At 40.5% G+C, this 19,080-nt stretch overlaps 1 long non-coding RNA gene across 1 annotated transcript in view; it reads right to left on the reverse strand.

Moving 5' to 3' along the window:
- Positions 1–15,342: 15,342 nt before the first annotated feature.
- LOC125484354 overlaps positions 15,343–19,080 on the reverse strand; it is a 40,295-nt gene continuing 36,557 nt past the window's right edge. The window contains exon 3 of the long non-coding RNA XR_007263159.1: positions 15,343–15,574. This is a non-coding gene — a long non-coding RNA (uncharacterized LOC125484354). The remainder of the gene's footprint in view (positions 15,575–19,080) is intronic.

Raw genomic sequence — 19,080 nt, forward strand, 5'->3', positions numbered from 1 at the left:
ACATTAAATACACAAAGATTTTCCATAACAATCATACTCAGAGACCACTTTGAACATGACAGTTGTTTTTTCTCCATATTTGATCTTGAGAAAGCATCCACTATGGTATTGTCTTTCTCCGTATGTGAACGATACTAAATTTGTGTGGTGGCAGCATTAAACTCCAATGAAATGGTCTCAGAATCTTGATTTGAAATCTTTCAACAAAAGTGAGAGGGTTATTATTCATGTAAAAATGCAGTCTCTGCAGAATTGTTAGATTTGTAAACATTAACATGCTGTAGGGCCAGTAGCAAACTCAAAGTCTGAATATTTTGTTGACAGGAATTCAACTTGCAAGAAGAAATCTGCCCCTTCAATCCTTATCTCATCCATTTGTGGCAATATTGCACCAACATGAACATCACTGCCTCAACAGCCAGTTTAAATGGCTTATCATAATTCACTGCCACTAAAATTGGTGCAGTAGCCAGTACAGATTTCAAAGACACTTTGACATCCTTTGTTCCATTCAAACTTCTGGCCTCTCTTTAACAAATGTGATAAAGGAGCCACTACAATGCTGAAAGTCAACTTGAATTTCTGATAAATCTATTCACTTCAACATTTATTGTCGTCGTCTTAGGAATGAGAAAAGCCAACATCGCCCTTATTTTTAACTTTTTGGTGCTAATTGACATCTGACATTTGCTGATCCCTCATGACTGTCATGGTACCCCTCTGATCCAGTTGCAGGCTGCTGAGGTAGCTAGCCTTACATTACAGGATGTACCAGTAACTAGTGTTGGAAGGCAGTTTGTGTGTATTTTGTGTGAAGGTACAGACATCCAGCTCTCAGACTTGATGAGGCTGCATTTCTTGTCTGCTTCCTTGATCTCTTAGCACTTGACCATGTAACACCAACCTGCATACTCATAGCATCCATGCCTTGCTTGGTCTTTCCATACTTGCTAGCATGTTGGTGCTTTAACCAGAGTCAATGTTGTAACGACATGCTCTTTCACTCAGGCACACAGACCGTGTTTTTCATGCTTCTCATTAGTGATCTATCTCGAGGGTGGTGGATGTATCATTTTTATGAATTTTATACCAAGAGACCAAAATAACACTGACCGTATGTGCCCACTGCCTGCATTGCAAACACACTGCACATTCATCCAACCAAACAGCCATGTCTGAGAGTGGTTGGCATCTCAATGTTGCTGAGGTTTGTAGCAATGACTCAAAAAGAGGCCAAATGCTGGCCAAAAGCAAATGATTACTTATGCAACATGCAAGGGTGCCATCGCAGGTACAAACCATCACTTTATCTATCATGTAAGGTTATTGAATTCTAGACAGAATGCAATGAAAAGTTGAATAATTGAATGGAGTTTAGGATAGTAAGGGGTCAAAGCACAAAGGGTACTCCCTTTTGATGTGATGTTCCGGTCCCTTAGTCTGCTTGATGCCTCCAATTTGATGCACAAGCTGAGGCTGAAGTTGAATGAAGGAGACTTGGACCCTATTATCAATGTGTAGCATGTCTCATTGTGAGGAGGAGTGTATGCAGCCCTCACCTGCCGCCTTCAGTATTCTGGACTTAAGAACCTTATTCACGCTTTACTTTGCCAACATAGGTCATTTCCTGCAAGTAGAGGAACTGGAGCAATTTTCTGAGGACGAGGGCATTGGGGAGAAGGAATCTCTTTCTGGAGAGCTCAGCTGTGTTTTGGAGTCTGAGCCAGACAGGACTGATTGATACCCAACACTGAGAGTTTGTTGCAGCAGACCATTATGAACTGTAGACTGTAGTTGGTCATAATGCCAACATTTGGTTTATATTTTAGGGGTGAACTATAGTCTCTATTCATTTTGTTTGTGTTCAATTTGGTGGCTGCAATAGTAAATTTTGAAATGATCAAATTGCTTTCCCTGTATGTGATATTCCCCGACTGGGTAACAACCAGGCATGGGTCTCCAGTGGGATTGAGGACAGCGTAGCAATGATCTAGTCAGGGCGTTCTGATAGGATGTAGTTAAGGACATGTAAACTGTGTGGCCTAATGGTTAAACAGAAACTAGGGTGAGAGAATGGGGTTGGATCTGCAAGAAAGTGTCAACAATGCCTGCTAAGTGCAGTGAGCAACATGGCTTTGTGGCTGCTGGGCCATTATCTTGCAGATGAGGGGCAACGGTGCGTTGTTAATGCTTGTCCAGGTGCACAGTGGCCTCTTAAAGATGATATGGGTACAAGGGATGCTGGCTATCTACCACGTGATGAGTTGTTCCAGGAATGGCACGTGGTAAGATGGAGCTAGAATTGGTCAAGAGGGGATAGATAGTTAATGAGGTCTGTTTGATAAGATATGGTGAGAAGTCGTGCGAGGCCTTGGTGAAAAACCCTTCAAAAAACTCAATGCAATTTGTGCTTTGCCAAAAAAAGTAAAATTCTATCCAAAGGTTTAATTGATAATTGGGACTTCTCCACTACCTGACATGATTTTTTTTAAAAAAACATTCATTGTGAAATGTGGGTGTCACTGATTGGCCAGCATTTATTTCTCAACCCTAATTGCTGTTGAGAAGATGGTGGTGAGCTGTTATCCTGAACTGCTGTAATCCATGTGCTGTAGGTAAACTATTAATGCCATTTAGGGTGGCAATTCCAAGATTTCAACCCAACAAGAGCGGAGAAACGGCAATATATTTCCAAGTCAGGCTAGTGAGTGGCTTGCTGGGGAAAATGCAGATGGTGATATTCCCATATATCTGCAGCAGCCCTTGTCCTTTTAGATGGAAGTGGTCATGGGTTTAAAAGGTGCTTTTTAAGAATCTTTGATGAATTTCTGCAATGTGTCCTGTATATGGTACATACTGCTGCTACTGAGCGTCGGTGGTAGAGGAAGTGGATGTGGTGCCAATCTAGTCAGCTGCTTTGTCCTGAATGGTGTCAATCTTCTGGACCTGCACTCATCCAGGCAAATGGAGGTCACACTCCTGACTTGTGTCTTGTAGATGGTGGACAGGATTTGCAAAGTCAGGTGGTGAGTTACTTGCAGGATTCTTAGCCTCTGACCTACTCTTGTAGACACTACATTTATATGGCTAGTCCAATTCGATTTCTGGTAAAATGGTAATCCCCAGGATTTTTTTGGTGGGTATTTCAGTGATTGTAATGCCATTGAAAGTCAAGGGATGATGGTTAAATTGTCTCTTATTGGAGATGAACATTTCCTGGCATTATTATGAAGTGAAATAAAGTAGTATGAGACAATTATAAATAAGTTTATATATTGCAATATGAATTTGCAGATTTGCAAATTATCAGAACACATCTTCAAAAGTATAAGTGCGTAAGTACTTTGGACTAAACCAGCATCAAGGTTATTTTTCTTTGGAGAAACTGAACAGATTTTATCATTTGTGAGCAATATAAAGTACTCGAAGTTGATTTCCATTATTTGGATGATAAGCTTATTTATGTTGTTCAATCAATAATAAGGAAATGAGAGTTCCAGCAAAATTCTCAGGGAATTGCTTGCGTTAGCTTTCAGTGCCTTCTGAAAAATCGCTAAGCGAAAGAGCAATGTGTTGTAGAATTTTGTTGTAAGAAGGAGAAACTGGTGATCGGACTTTGGTTAAGCCTTTTTAATTGAATTGGTTGACGTGAACCTAAATCCTGTTCCATTATCTTGTGTACTTACAATGGAAGTGTATTGAGAGCCATCGTGTGCAAGTTTATTTTAAAACGTCATCACCGAACAATAATTAGCTGATGAGAAGTAGAACAAATTGCTGATGAGGGCTTTGAGTGCTAAAGGCATTTGATCTTCAGCATCCACTTGGCTGCCAGAGATTTGAAGAGCACTTTTGAGACACTTGTTGTTGACTTTCTAAGACAATTTGTCAATACTTCACTGATATTCTGCCTACATTAAATCCAGAAATTGTTTGAGGGCTTCATGTAAAGTGATTGTAATGCTGTGTAGCTCTACCACAAATAACAGGAGCTGCTTGGTTAAGGTCATCTTTCTGGGAGCCAGTCTTGGCGTGGAGCAACAACGGCAGGAGGATACAAGGCTGAGCAGTGGAGCGGTGGCTGTGTAGAAGAATTGGGTAGGCCAATTCACAACTGGAAATGAAGGATATTCTACCTCCTGTATCAAGAGCATAGATGAACCCTGTCACTTAGTCTCTAAGCTACTTTGAGCAGCTACTCTGGTGTGTTGGTCACTGTGTTCCATACCTTCAGTGGATGCCTGGGACCTACATACACTGCTTCAGGACGTCATAACAAATCACTGCTCAGCAAGTGAGACAGTTTTAGCATGTCCAGAAGTTGTAGTTATGGAAGTTAGCAATTAGGATCTAAATTGCATGCTCAAATCCAATAAGGAAATCAAAACTGGGAATTTATTATTTAAAAACTTTTGACCTTTTGGAAAGGCAGGAGGGAAGAAAAGGTGGTAGGGTAGCACTGTTAATAAGAGATGAAATGCTGTCAGTTGATCTGGGCTCAATTGATGTAGAATCCATTTGGGTGGAGTTTGAAAAACAGCAAGGGAAAAGACATTAAGTACCCATACACTAATCTTACCGAGCTGTAGCCACATTTTCAGGAAAAACTACAAGTCAATAAATAACAGGAACATGTAAAAAGAATAAAGCAATAATTATGGGTGACTTTAATTGTTATGTTGTTTGGGCTAATCAAATTGGAAAGGGTAGCTATGACAATGTATTCATAAAATGTACTAGGGATAGTTTCCAAAAGCAATATGCCATGGACTCAATCAGGGAACAGACTATCTTGGATCTTGTATTGGGTAATGAGGAGTTTAAATAAATGACCTCAGAGTAAAAGATCCCTGAGACCTTAGTAATCATAACATGGTATAATTTAATATTCACTTTGAGTGTGAGCATCTTGGATCAGGAACTACTTTGTTCAACTTAAGAGAAATTATAATGATGGAGTTGGCTGAAGTGAACTGGGCAGATAGATTTGCAGGAAAGACAGCAAAAATATACCCCAGTAAAGAGGAAAAATTCCAAGACAGGGATAAACCAACCATGGCTAATGAAGGAAGTTAAGGAGACTGTTGAAAGAAAAAGTATATATGGAGGAAAAGCTCAGTGATATCCTGGAAGTCCAGGATAAATTGAGAGTCCAGCAAAGGAGGACTAAAAACATAATAGAGAAAATAAATTACAAGGGCAGACTAAACCACAACTGCGTATGATATTCCAAATAGAGCCTGACCAGAGCATGATACAACCTCAGCAGTACATCTCTGCTGTTATATTCTGGCCCCCTTGAAATGAATGCTAACATTACATTCGCCTTCCTAAATGCCAAATGAACCTGCATGTTAACATTGAGAATCATGAACTAGGACTCCTGAATCCCTTTGTGCTTCAGATTTCTGAATCCTTTCCCCATTTATAAATAGTCTATGCCTCTACTCTTCCTAATGAAGTGCATAACATCCCACTTCACCACATTGTATTCTATCTGCCACTTCTTTACCCAGTCTCCTAGCATGTCCAAATCCTTCTGCAGCGTCCTTGCTTCCTCGACACTACATGTCTGTCCACCCATCTTTGTGTCATCTGCAAACTTAGCAACAATGCCCTCAGTTCCTTCATGCAGCTTGTTAATATACAACGTGAACAGTGGTGGTCCCAAAACTGACCCCTGTGGAACTCCACTGGACACTGGCTTCCATCCTGAAAAAGATTCCTTTACCATACTCTCTGCTTTCTGACAGACAGCCAATCCTCTATCCATGCCAGTTCCTTGCTCCGAGCACTATGGACTCTTATCTTATTTAGTAGCCTCTTGTGTGGTACCTTTGGAAATCCAAAAAGATCACATCCACTGGCTCTCCTTTATCTTAGTTGCTCATTACCTCCTCAAAGAATTATAACAGATTTATCATGCTTGACCTTCCCTTGATGAAGTTCTATTTTAGTTCCAACTGCTCCATAATCTCATCCTTAGTAGACTCTAAAATCTTACCAATGACCGAGGTCAGGCAAACCGGCTATAGTTTCCTGGCTTCTGCCTCCAGCCCTTCTTAAACAGGGTGTTACATTAGCCATTTTCCAGCTCTCTGGACCCTCCCCGACTCCAGTGATTTCTGAAAGATCACCACAATCTCCTCAGGTATCTCCTTCAGAACTCTGGGGTGTAGTCTATCTAGTCCAAGTGATTTATCCAGCTTCAGCCCTTTTCAGCTTCCCCAGCACCAACTCGTTAGTGATGGCCACTACACTCGCCTCTACCCTTTGACTCTCTTCAAGTTCTGATCTACTGTTGGTATCTACCACTATGACAACTGATGCAAAGCACCTATTCAGTTCCTCCGCTATTTCCTTGTTCCCCAATACTACTTCTCCAGCCTCATTTTCCAGGGTTCCAATGTCCATTCTTGCCTCTCTTACCTTTATAGACATATGCTACTAGCTAGCTGACAATCATGTTTAATTTTCTCCCCCTACTTATTGCTTTTTAAGTTACTCTCTGCTGGTTTTTAAAGATTTCCCAATCATCCGGCTTGTATGCTTTCTCTTTGGATTTTATGCTGTCCAGGACTCCCCTTGTCAGCCATGGTTGCCTCATCCTCCCCTTAGTATGTTTCTTCTTCCTTGTGTTGAATTTCTATTGTGCCTCCGGAATTACCCCCAGAAACTCCTGCCATTGCTGCTCCACCATCTTCCCTGCTCGGCTCCCCTTCCATCAACTCTGGCCAGTTCTTCCTTAATATCTTTGTTGTTACTTTTACTCAATTGTGATACCGTTATATCTGATTCCAGCTTCTCCCGCTCTAACTGCAGGGGGAAGTTCTATCATGTTGTGGCTGTCCCCTAGGGTCCCTTGACCTTAAGCTCCCTAATCAAGTCAGCCTCATTACACCTCACCAAATCCGGAATTGACTGTTCCCAAGTGGGCTTTCCCGGAAGCTGCTCCAAAAAGCCATCTCGTGGCATTCCACAAATTCTTTTTCTTGACATCTGCTATCCACCTACATGTTAAAGTCCTCCATGATTATTGTTAAGGTGCCTTTTTTCCGTGCCTTTTCCATCTCCTGATTTACATTCTGACTACCGCTAGAAGGCCCGTATATAACTCCCATCAAAGTCTTTTTTCCTTTTGCGGCTCCTTAACTCTATCCACACAGATTCTACACCTTCCAACTCTATATCACTTCTGACAATCAATTTAATTTCATTTCTTACTAACGAGGCAACCCTTCCCCCTTTGCCCATCTGTCTGTCCTTTTGAAAGGACGTGTATCCTTGGATATTTAGTTCCCAGCCCTGACCTCTTGCAACAGTGTCTGTGATACCTACAAAATTGTACCTGCCAATTTCAATCTGCACCACAAGATCATTTACCTTCATTTGTAAACAGCATGCAGTTGAATACAATACCCTCAAGTCCTGCAGTGACTGCCCCTCCTTCTCATTGTTGTCCCTTTATCTGCTGTGCCTGAAGTTAGATTCCTGACTCTACCCTATCCATACTCTCTGTCCTGTTACTTGGTCAGGAAATTCTGTAATAGCCTCTGCTGAGCTCTCCCCTTAACATTTTGTATGATTGTCCATGCAGCTAAATTCCCACACACACACACACCAGGACTCTTGTCCCATCTTGATTCAGATGGAGTCCGCCCCATTGGAACAGCTCCCATCTTCCCCTGTACTGGTGCCAATACACCATGAATTCAAACCCATTTCTCCCACACCAATCTTTGACCCATGTATTTACCTCTTAAATCGTATTGACTGTGTGCTGATTTATTCATGGCTCAGGTAGTAATTCAAAGGTTATTACCTTTTTGGTTCTGGTTTTTAATTTATCTCCAAGCTGTCATATTGCCCTCGCAGAATCCCTTTCCTCTTTGTACCTGCATCATTGCTACCTATGTGCACCATGACAACGGCAGCCCATAAAAGATATATCCTGAAGCCAGACACCAAGTAGGCAACAGAGAATTTGGGACTCTCTATCCTGGCCACAGAGAACAGTGTCTATTTCTCTGACTATATCAGCCCCGATTACAACTACATTTTTCTTTTCTCCCCCCTCTTGAATGGCTCCCAGTACCACGGTGCTATGATAACAAGGTGTAGAACTGGATGGACACAGCAGGCCAAGCACCATCAGAGGAGCAGGAAGGCTGACGTTTCAGGCCTAGACCCTTCATCAGAAGGGTTTCTGAAGATGGGTCTAGGCCCGAAACGTCAGCCTTCCTGCTCCTCTCTGATGCTGCTTGGCCTGCTGTGTTCATCCAGCTCTACACCTTGTTATCTTAGATTCTCCAGCATCTGCAGTTCCTACTATCTCTGAAACCATGGTGCTATCGTCAGCTTGCTCATCCTCCCTATAGCACTTCCACATTCATTCACACAGGGAGCGAGAACCTCAAACCTGTCAGACAAGCTCAAGGGCTGAGGCTCCTCCAGCACTAACCCCTGGATCCTTCTTCCTGCCTCACTCATCGTCACACCCTCCTGCCCCTGACCACTTAATGAATTTGATGTCGTTAATCTAAGGGATTCCTGAAGCTTCCTGAAACACAGAGTCCAGGTAACCCTTCCCCCTCCCTGATGTGTCACAATATTTGAAACTCAGAATCCAGCTCATTAACTCTGAACCAGAGTTCTTCATGCAACCAACTTACTGCAGATGTGGTTGCTATGAACCCCAATGGGGTCCACGAGCTCCCACATCTTGCAGGTACAACACATCGCTTGGTCCAGCATTTCTGCTTTCATTACTTAGTTCTTAACTTGGATTGTAAAAATATTTCCAGTCTTTTTAGTTTGTAGCCTGCAAATATTTCCCCTATTTGCCTTCAGTCTGAAAGTAATTTGAAATAGTTGAATTATTAGCTATATTATGGACCAGACTAAACCCCTCAAAATATTTTAAGAATGTAGCCTGGACCCTAACTTTTTCTTATTTTAATGGCAAATGTAAAGTGCTGTGTTCCAAATGCAATTTGACAGGACAAACTATTTGACTTTAAGCAAAACACCATTCATTCAAATACTGATTAAAATACAACAAAAGAAAGAAGAACTTAAAATTACTTTGCCCTATTGGAAAATTTAACAGATCAATCAATACAGTAACTGTTACAAATTAACTGTTCCAATATAGTAACATCCCATAAGCATCTCTTTGGCAAAAAGGCAAATTCGGAAATCAGACTGTCTCACATGCAATGCCTGCAGCAGGAAGAGAAACCTCAGCTTCTAGCTGTAACCGAGAGAGGAGAAAAAATAACTTCTACTGCTTCAAAACTCCAGCAGCTTCTGCTGGATCTAAAAGCTAAAATAAAACTAGAAATCACAGTCTGTGACAGCAGGCCACACATTTCCGGGCTGTGTCTATTGTCCTACATTTTTTAAAAAAAAGAAGTTAAGGCCTCACAAGCTGTTTACGTTACCACAGACTGCTCTTCGCCCCTCGTTCAATCTCTCTCTCTCAAAAGAAACCAGGACAAAATACACATCTTAAGGCCACAGCATTGTCACGGCTATCACCAACTAATGTATAGTTTACCTGTGATGTCACTCCTTCGTGCTGGGCCCCAATCCTAAGCTTCAATTTCCCCTGTTTAAAAACAAAACCTTATAAACTATGAGCCAAGAAAGCAAGCAAGCAGAACTTCTTGCCCTTTGAACTGACTTCCCACGCTGCCTCCAAGTTCCCCAAACTATATATTCACTAGGGCTGTGTCTCACTGGATGTGATCTCACCTTCCTCTCTGTATAAAGCTTACTAATCGTGCACTTTCAAAAAGGTTCTCTATACCCCTGTAACCCTTGATGCTTGTACCTAACAAGAATCTATCCAGCTTTGTCTTAAAAAGATTCAATGCCTGAGGGCAGTGGAGGCAGGGTCAGAGAGTTCCAGAGTCTCTCAACTCTTAGAAAATTATTCTCCACATTGTAATTTTAAAACCACGCCCCCTAGTTCTAGGCTGACTTGTAAGAGGAAACATCCTTTCTATGGTCACCTTGTCAAGACTTTTCAGAATCTTGTACTTCAATCGAGTCACCACTCATTCATCGATACACCAGTGGTAACAAGCCTAGCATGTCCAACCTAACCTCATGTAACAACCCACTCAATCCAGCTATCAATCTAGTCAACTTCCTGTGAACCACCTCCAGGCTGCCTTAAATAAGGAGACCAAAACTGCACACAGTATTTGAAATGTGATCTCACCAACACACTGTGTTGCTGAAGCACAACCTCCTTATTTTTGTCTTCAATTCCTCTCATAATGAAGAACTGCATCCCATTAGCCGTCTTGATTACGTGCTGTACCTGTATAATAATTTTATAATTCATGCATTAGATCATCTAAATCGCTCGGCATCCCAGAATTCTGCAGTTGTTCTCCACGTAAGTAATACTCTGCTTTTCATTCTTCCTGCCAATATGAACAATTTTACATTTCCCGTTTTACAATCTATTTGCCTGATTTTTGCCCAAGTGCTCATTTACATCCAACTGCGACTTCGTTAAACTAAAACAGAAATCATTGGCAAAATGCAAGCAGGTCTGGCAGCATCTGTGGAGAGAAAATGGAGTTAACATTATCTCTCCACAGATGTTGCCAGACCTGCTAAGTTTCTCCAACAATTTTGTTTTTGTTTGTTTCAAATCTCTGGCATCTGCAGTTCCTTGTTTTATTTTAGTTGCGTTTCCTTATGTCTTCTTCACAACATATTAGCCTATCTATCTTCATGTCATCTCAAACCTTAACTACCATGTCTTTGCTTCTCTCATCTAAATCATTAATGTAAATTGTACAAGTTGAGAGACCCCTGCATGACTCCACCCATCATATCCTGCCAATCTGACAAAGACCCATTTACACATACTCCGTTTACTGCTGGACAATCTTCTATCTGAACTGTGACGCTGTATCCCAGAGCTTTCATTTTATGCAATAACTTTGATGCGGCACCTTACCAAATGCTTCGTCAAAATTTAAGCGTAGTACATCTACGGTGTCCCATTTAACCAGAGTGTGCGTTATTAGCAATTTAGATGTTCTGCAGATGTCCCTGTGTGTCATGATGCAGGAGAACAGAGTTCAGTAAGATGGAGTCTGCACGTTTTTTCCCGTGTCTGCGTGGGTTTCATCTGGGTGCTCCACTTTCCCCCCACCATCCAAAAATGTGCAGATTATGCAGGCTAGGTGGATTAGCCACAGTAAATGTAGGGTTATGGAGGTTGAGTGGGGATCTGGGTTGGATGCTCTTTGGAGACTCAATAGGCCAAATGGCCTCTTTCCGCACTGTGGGGATTCTATGACTGAGGGAGACCTAAGTAGGACTATTGCGTTTGGTAACTTGAGCTGTTCTTCCATTTAAGTCTTTATGGCTTCATCATCTTGATCAGTGTACAATATACTGCTCAGCGTAAACCTGTCCAGAGCCAAACACTTCGTACAATAGTTTTGTTGGTGGTGTTTGCCATTGCCTTCAAAATGCGGCAAGACGACAAGTCTTATACCTATCAAACCCAGAACTGGACCTGCGCTGTTGGCATTATTTTGAACTATTTAATGATCTCCATTGCAGTTATTACTGGATATGTCAGATCCCAGGCTAAAATCTGGCTTGATAGACCATATTTTATTTTGGTGGTCTCTCACTGAAATGCAAGGACCCAATACTGCACATTTGGTTTAAACAATAATATAAAAGTTAATTACACAATAGAAATGATAAAATACAATGAGCCAAACTATTCACCTATAACACATTTGTAAAAGATTTCAAAACACACAATAAAAACATCCCATTACTCCAAAAAAAAAAAGCATCCCATTGGAATACTCAAACACTGGAGAAAGCCCTTCTCTATCCCTTACAGTGTTTAGCTGAGTTGTGGCTTCAATTCCCTGTCATAAGAATCCCATAGCCTCTTGCTGGATTCATCACATAATTGAGCTTAGATATTTTCAGTTTTGTATAAATCCTTCAGATTTTTAACCAAACATTCCCCGTCTGGAATTTTTAAACAAAATTCCTAACACTGAGGTAATCTGTTTTTAACCATTTTAAAACTCCGTTCTCCCTTTCTTAGAAGTTTTATACATCCAGTTTCAGCCAAGGACTCTGCAGAACAGGTCTAACTAAAGGTCATTTTTTTTCCCAAGCTATGGCATATTTATCTTTCCCTAACTCCAAAAATCCATAATTTTCTGAAAGCACTGCACTGATTACTTTGTTCACCCATTAACTTTCCCAATGTAAACATATTCTCAGCTTCCAAAGCTTCCTCTCTCATCATGGCTCCAAAAATACTTGGAAGTGAATCATTAAATCCTTTTATATGCACACAAACCCACATGGCACTTGTTCAAATTCCAAAAAATTCAAACTCAAAAGCAATTGTTATCAAAATACATATAAAATCAGACAACTTACATCACAAGCAATGTGGTCATTGGCCAACCAAGCTAACTAGGTCATTAATATTTTCCTCTGTATCTGTTGAAATCTTGGAGGTGGAAATACTTCTTGTCACGATAGCTTCATTGCCTTTTGTTTTAAACAATGATAAAATATTTACATTTTACTTCCAATCTCTTGCAGTTATTGGTTAAGAATGTCAGCAAAACGTCAGATATGACTGTCTGAATATGATTTAATTTTCAGTGCTCTTGGTTGTATAATGATCGAATCCTAGGCCAAATTTTTTTTTTTCCAATTTGTCCTTTCGGTGTTGCATAGGGTAGATAGAAAATGCTCTCTGGAGATTAAAATATTTCCATTCAGAACACCTTTTAGCCATGGAATTTAGTCAGCTCAATCTTTTCACAAGTAATGATTCAGAACTATATCTGATTTTAGTAATCGTAAATTGAGCAGTGCAAAGCTCTTTGATACGGAACACCTGGCAAACCAGAGAGCAAAAGCTATACTTTTTAAACTGTTTCAGTCTCTGCGCGTTATATTTTTCTTGTCATTTAACGGAATAATTCACAGCAGTAATTAAGAAGCATGTTTACCATAGTTCAGAATCTTTTAGTCCTTAAAGCGCTCAGAAACATTGTTGTACAATGGAATTTTAATGCAACTGCCAACAGTAGAACATCTGAGAACTTTACCAGGGAGAAGGTGATGTTGATAAGGAGAGAAGAAACAGGAGAGAGATAAGTGGTCGACAACAAAACCAGTAGGAAGTGATTTTGAGACTGTGTTCCAAACAGCAAGGGTGTAGTAACAGAAGGAACAACTTCCAACAAAGCAGCAAAGGAGCAGTAATCTGAAGTCTGAGGAGTTGAAGGTGTGGGTGAAAAAGATTTGGTTGAATGAAGTCAAGGAAGAATGACTAGCAATTTTAATATGAAGCCAGTAAAGTTACCGCTGCAAGTAAATAGGCCTCACAAGAATTGGGCTGATGGGCTCGTGAAAATTGAAGATTTGAGTTTCAGGATGAAAAGAATCTGAAAGGGCTGAGTTTAATTGATTCCCTTATTGACCTGAGGCTCGCTCCTGCACACTTGTGATGGGGGAGTCCCCATTTACTTAGAGACTGCCATGACACATTCTCAGTTATTGTCTGTAACTATAAGCTCGAGTGTTGTGTGGTGTTGTCCTGCTTATTTTCACATTCTGCTTCTGAAGGATTGATTGGAGTTTTGGAGCTTAAACCCTAGTGGTTCAAGGGTTAGTATTTAGCGGGATGGGTAAGTGTCAGATGATTGGTTTCTGGGAGCAGCAACAATTTTTCATATTGTTTGTAAAGACGACATTTAAGAACAACGGAGAGAAAAACACATTAAATCCAGATACACGTTCTGCTGCTTTACTCCATGGGAGTCCTCTTGTTGATTGCTTCAAGCAAACGTGTCCATTACCTGTTCTTCATGCAGGTACAGTGTACAAATAGTCAATCACCTGTGGCTGTATGCTGTCTATTAATGGCTGAGGACTTGGCCGACACAAAATAAGTGTTGGAACATGAGAGTTTTGAATATTTTGATGTGATATAGAATAGTGCTACTGGTGTTTCAAAGATGATAGTGAGGTAGTGAGATACAGGAAGCAACAGTAAAGAGAGCAGCTGGTGCCAAGTGACATAGCCTTAAGTTTGAGTTATGCAATGACTGACACAAAGTAATGGTAATGAAGGAATGAGAATTTAGTGCAGATACAACAGATATATCAAGGATTGATCAAGCCATGAGTTAGGCCAATCTTGACTAGCCTTATGAGTTAAGGCAAGAGAAGGGAAAGATTTAAAAGGGACCAAAGGGGCAACTTTTTTTCCACACAGAGGATGGTGCATGTATGGAATGAACTGCCAGAGGAAGTGGTGGAGGCTGGTACAATTACAACATTTTAAAAAGGCATCTGGATGGGTTCTTGAATAGGAAAGGATTTAGAGGGATATGGGCCAAATACTGGAAAATGGGACGAGATTAATTTAGGATATCTGGTTGGCATGGACAAGTTGGACTGAAGGGTCTGTTTCTATGCTGTGCATTTCAATGACTCTATGACTTCAGAACATGGTTGTAATACTGAGGAATGTTGGCACTAATGGATCTGGCCATTTCTGTGCGCACAGACCGACAATGCATCTGGATGTTTCCTCTTGCTTTATTTGTAACAGAAATTCTTCTTCCCATAAAGCTTATTTTCATCAAAATTTTTAAATGTAGCATTATAAAATCGTGCAGTTTATACCTGCCCGTATTCTCAGTTGCCCACAATCAAAGTAAGTCTCACTTTAAAATATTGTACTCAAGCAAAATAGCTCTACTAGTCCACATAATCTGGTGGGCTTCCATTAAGCAGAATCACTGTTTCTGAATCATCACAATTGACATGTTGTATGAAATCAAAGCCTTTGAGTCCACATAAGGGGATGCAATCTCGAAACAGAAGTTCATGCTGTGCACAAACAGGCACTAAGAACCTATCCTTATTCTACCTCTTTTCTGGGAGAGTTAACTCAGTTGGCTGGCTGGTTAGTCATGCAGAGTGACACCAACAGTGCAGGTTGAGTTCCCACACTGACTGAGGTTACCATTAAGGTCCCATCTTCTTCTCAACCAACCCCTTGCCTGAGGTGTGGTGACCTGAAGGTTAAATTCACAAGCAGTCGTGTCTCTCTAATGAGAAAGCAATCCTCTGGGGACTATGGCAACTTTGCTTTTATTCCAACTCTTTAACTGGAAACTTTGTGTGAAGGGACCTAAATAATACCACCCGCACATCCACTGGTGGCCAGATCAATAGCAGGTTTGTTTGCAGCTTCTGGATTGTACATGAAAAAAATCCACACAAAGATAAAGGCAGTAACACTTTATACTCAATTACTGCTGGAGGAACGTTTTCCCACATGCTGATGTAACCAGGAGCTCTGATGTTTGCTTGCAGTCTTTCAAGAAAGAAGTTTGCCAGAGTTTAAATTCCATTAACTTCTGTTCCCCCAATAACGAGAGTCGCTTCACTTGTTTGCTGGTCCTGGGCTGCCTCATAACTGGACTATACTGTTGTGCCACCACCTGGGGAGACGTTGGACAGCAAAGAAGCCGAAAATCTATGAACAAATTAAAACTGTTTAACTGAAGATCAAGATCTTTATGGTTCTTTTTCTGTGGACTTGCAGGACCGATTTGCAAAGTGAATCCTTGATAATGTGGAAAAGACAGTGATATTGTTTTGGAAGCATGGCTTAGAAACAGATGTTCTTTTCCAATTCAGTGAATTAAGACGCAGTAAAGTGATTGCAAGAAAGCCACAGTTTGAGAAAATTACTAACCAGCTTTAGAAAATGTAAAATAAAACGATGGTCACAGGAAAATAGAAATGAAAAGTCAGACAAATACAAGCATGCAATATTTCTGTAGCCCCAAACATTAGCAAAACAAAATCTGCCGTCATTAGTTTCCCTTCTGCCATTCCCGCCCAATAAAAAATACAGATGATCTGTTTAAAGAAGCATCATAAAACTAAAATTACAGCTAAGAGATTAGAAGAAAATTTAAATGACAAAGCTGCAAAGCTTGTATTTGATCAAATTTACAAAAATGCATTAGCTAATTAGAAATGATACCTTTGCCTGAAATAAAATAGAATATACCAGAAATATTCAGCAGATCAGGCAGCATTTATGGAGAGAAAGAGTTAATGTTTCAGGTCAATGACCCAGCTTCAGTATTTTGAATCATCGCAGAAGCCCTACAGTGTGGAAGCTGGCCATTCAGCCCATTGAGTCTACATGGACCCTCGAAACAGTATCCCATCCACACCCACACCCCTACCCTATCCCTGTAACCCCACATTTCCCATGTCTGAGCCACCCAGCCTACACACCCCTGGACACTATGGGCAATTTAGCATGGCTAATCCACCTAACCTGCACATCTTTGGACCGTGGGAGGAAACCGGAGCACCTGGAGTAAACCCACCAAGACACAGGGAGAACGTGCAAATTCCACACAGACAGTTATCCAAGGGTGGAATTGATCCTGGTCCCTGGTGCTGAGGCAGCAGTGCTAAACACCGAGCCACGGTGCTACCCTTTGCTTTTTTACTAGAATCTTTGAACGTTTGCTTCATCCTGCTTGGTTTTTTGCTCCTGTGTTTTTTTCAGAGGGCTCTACCCCAAGTATACTTTGTTACTTCCTGTGTTATGAGGAAATTGATGATTATTAAGATCCTATTACATTATTCATTAAGAGCAGAACGGCTGCACATGGTTTCTGTCTCAGCCAGCACCAAACATTGGATTGTCTAGTCGTTATTACATTGGTTGTGAGAGCATACTGTGCACAAATGAGATGCCACTTCTCCTGTTCTCAATGGTGAATCTACCTCTAATAGCACTTAATTGCGTGTAATGTGCATTGGAACATCTTGAGGTTCTGAAAGGCACCAAATCTTTTTTGAAATTACAGAATGGATTGAAATTCTCTTCTTTGTTTGTCCTCATTCATTTATCACAGAGTAAATGGTTTACAGCTATCTCGCCTTGTTAAAATACATATTAGTCTGTCTTCCAGACAGTAAGAGACAGACATGAGATACACAAGGGTAATGGTAATCTAACCTATTGGCCAGAAACTGACAAGAAATCAGTTGAAAATAAATGTCAGATTTAACGTAAAATAGGCAGCCAATCTGACAGAAAAGGTCAAAATTAATCCCTTAGTATCCATTTCATACATTGATGTGTTTCATAGTCCTGACTGTTGAGTCATGTTGTATGTTTGGATGTTGTGCAGTAAAGCGAGATGAGATCTGTTTGCAAAGGAGATCAGTTATACTAAAGCCACGCAAGTACCTGCAGTAAATCTGATATTGTTAGTAGTAACTCTGTACATTTGTTCTTTGCACCCTATATCTATTCTGTTTGAGAATCTTGGTAGAGTCTGGTCATTTGAAAAGTGTACAGGAGTGCAAAACAGTTGAAGGTTCTAGTGAAGAAACAAAGTAATATTTTTGTACAAGTTCATTCACCTCAAATGATTAATGTAACAAAGAGGAATCAATTTTCATATTGGTTAATGTAAAGATTTCTGTCCTAGTGCTTGGTATTTTATGTTACTCAAAGATAATTACAACTTGGTTATTCTGCACTCTGAAAACAAAATGGCATTGACCTAGTATTTATACAAAAGTGTAGATGATTCACTTCAGCATTCATTAAGAGGTTTGCATCTTCTTAGACTGAAGCCTATTTTTATATGTTTGTTATAATTCTGCAATCTGTTCTGATGCTGGAAATCATAATCCTAAATGCCCTATTGAGACATCATTATTTTAGTACACTTGACAATTGGAATCCTGAAAAAGTTGCTGTGAAATCCTTTCAGTGATCACCTTTGCGAATGGCTTCTACTTGCCTCAGTAAACCAATGCTTTCCTAAATTAGATTTGGGTAATTTTTCTAGTGATTTGTTTGCATTCACCAGTGTGTGGTACGAGTTTGGGAAACCAATTTCTTCTTTGCCAATATAAACATAACAAAATGTAAGTGTTTCAGAGATTCATGCTTTAGAACTCTTTCTAAACTGGTCCCTTGCTGTACTTGGGTGTAAGATTCCTAAAATGCATTGTCACTCGAGTCTAGCTGTGGATATTTTTTGGCAACTTTTGGAGATCTATCGGAATAACAACTTGCATTTTCTTCTCCCTTAAAATCAGCTGTTTTGTTCTTCATAGTGAAAGTGTGGAACTGGATTCTTTCCCTTTTGACTACATTTGGAACAAAAGAAATAATTAAAGTAAATGCATATGTTTACTTGGTAACATGTTGGGGTGATTGGGGAACACATTGGTTTTCTTTTTGTTGGATGTTTGGAGTTGCAACGGAGGTGGGTACCACGAAAAAAAATGGCGTCAGTGCCATGTCCATCTTCTGGTTTTGGCATCACTGATTTTCCCAAAGGCTGGAAGCAGGACCAGTGTGCTGGGATCAGAAGGCTAGAGGAGAGGGACAAAAGGGTACAAAGAAGATGAAACCACTATTGAGTGCAGGATTGACATCAGAAGCGAAGCTACCTGGACATGCCTCAGAACTAGTGTCAAAGGAGACTGAAATTCTTGGGGCAGATGGTCCTTTGTCCATGCAGAATCCTCAGAGGCATCCGAGCGATGTGTTAAGTGTGCAGCATCTGGAGGTGGCTGCACACCAATGCATTACTCACATGGAAAATACCTTCTCAACAGAAGGTGGACAACACATCAGATTAACAACTGACGGTACATTACAGGCTCAGGAGGAACTTTGATCTTGTGCCCGGACTGGTCTGACAGCATCCCATAGTCACTCTGTTGTTACAGACCAGATAAAACCCCTTTTAAATATATCAAGGAGATTGCCTAGACCATACTTTTTATCTTATTTAAAGACAAGTGTCAGGTTCTGTGTTCCAGATGTAATTTGATTGGTTAGACGACTCAGCTTTAAGAAAAACCACTTTTCTTACTTTACAGTTAAAATGCAAACAAGAGTAAGAAGAATTGATCTAACTTTAACTCTGAAAACATAACAGAATTATAAATAACTTAACTACCAAACAGTAACTCCCAACAGCAATC

This window comes from Rhincodon typus, chromosome 11 (assembly GCF_021869965.1).
Source record: "Rhincodon typus isolate 14 chromosome 11, sRhiTyp1.1, whole genome shotgun sequence".
Lineage (NCBI taxonomy): Eukaryota > Metazoa > Chordata > Chondrichthyes > Orectolobiformes > Rhincodontidae > Rhincodon > Rhincodon typus.